Raw genomic sequence first — 1,151 nt, 5'->3', positions numbered from 1 at the left:
ACAGCATATAATATATTTCTGCTCAGTTCACTAGCAGATCCCATTTTTTTCTTTTTTTTGTAAGAGATTGGGAAGAGAAGGGGGAAACCATAATTCAAACAAGTTGGAAAACTTCTGATAGGTATGGAGAACACAAAAATTTTAGAAATTTTGATTAAGACTTGGTTAGCTACAACAATGTATCTCTACGTCTTAAAAATACTTACTAAATTAAAGAGCACATTGTCATGTTCTTCACAAGAAAAAGGTAACATATTACTAAAAATATTTAATAGCCTCCTCTCATTTCTTTTTCAGGCCCTCCCTGTTAGGTTGCACCTTTGAGTGCAAACATTAATTAACTTTAAAACTTTTTGTTTGGAGACATTGAAGATATGTGCTTCTGTAACAAAGTAGATTTTCAAATGGAAGTTTCCCAAAACAGCACAAAATAAGACTGAGACATTAAATAATAATAAGTCAGTGCAAGACTTAGTTAAAAAAATATTAAATGGGGCTGGAGAGATGGCTCAGCAGGTAAGAGCACCGACTGCTCTTCCAAAGGTCCTGAGTTCAAATCCCAGCAACCACGTGGTGGCTCACAACCACCTGTAATGAGATCTGACACCCTCTTCTGGAGTGTCTGAAGACAGCTACAGTGTACTTATTTATAATAACAAATAAATCTTTGGGCCGGAGCGAGCAAGGCTGACAGGAGCTAGCGGGGTTGACAGGAGAGAGCAGAGGTCCTAAAAGTCAATTCCCAACAACCAGATGAAGGCTCACAACTATCTGTACAGCTACAGTGTACTCGTTTACATAAAATAAATAAATAAATCTTTGGGGAAAAAAGGATGGCTAAGCAAACCTGATGTATTCTGGTTTAAGTGTGGGAGATGTAAATAGAGTGGGCAAGCAGACGAGAGAAGGCCTGCAGTGTTTGAAATGACTGAAGGAATACACCATGGAAGGTCTAGCGTGTCGGCCACCTTCTTCCATCCAGTGGAAATAAGGAGGCAAACAACGAGCTCTTCTCCATGCAGTTTAATCAGGAACCTTCATTTTTACTTCTTCTCTAGCTAGCTTCTTTTATACTCTTCCATATCTTCTTACATCTTACTAGTTACATCTTTCTACTTTCTTCTTACTTACTCCTATTCCCTACATCTTAC

Source organism: Mastomys coucha, chromosome X (genome assembly GCF_008632895.1).
Source record: "Mastomys coucha isolate ucsf_1 chromosome X, UCSF_Mcou_1, whole genome shotgun sequence".
Taxonomy (NCBI): domain Eukaryota; kingdom Metazoa; phylum Chordata; class Mammalia; order Rodentia; family Muridae; genus Mastomys; species Mastomys coucha.
The sequence above is the reverse complement of the archived record's forward strand: the minus strand, read 5'-3'. Positions refer to the sequence as shown.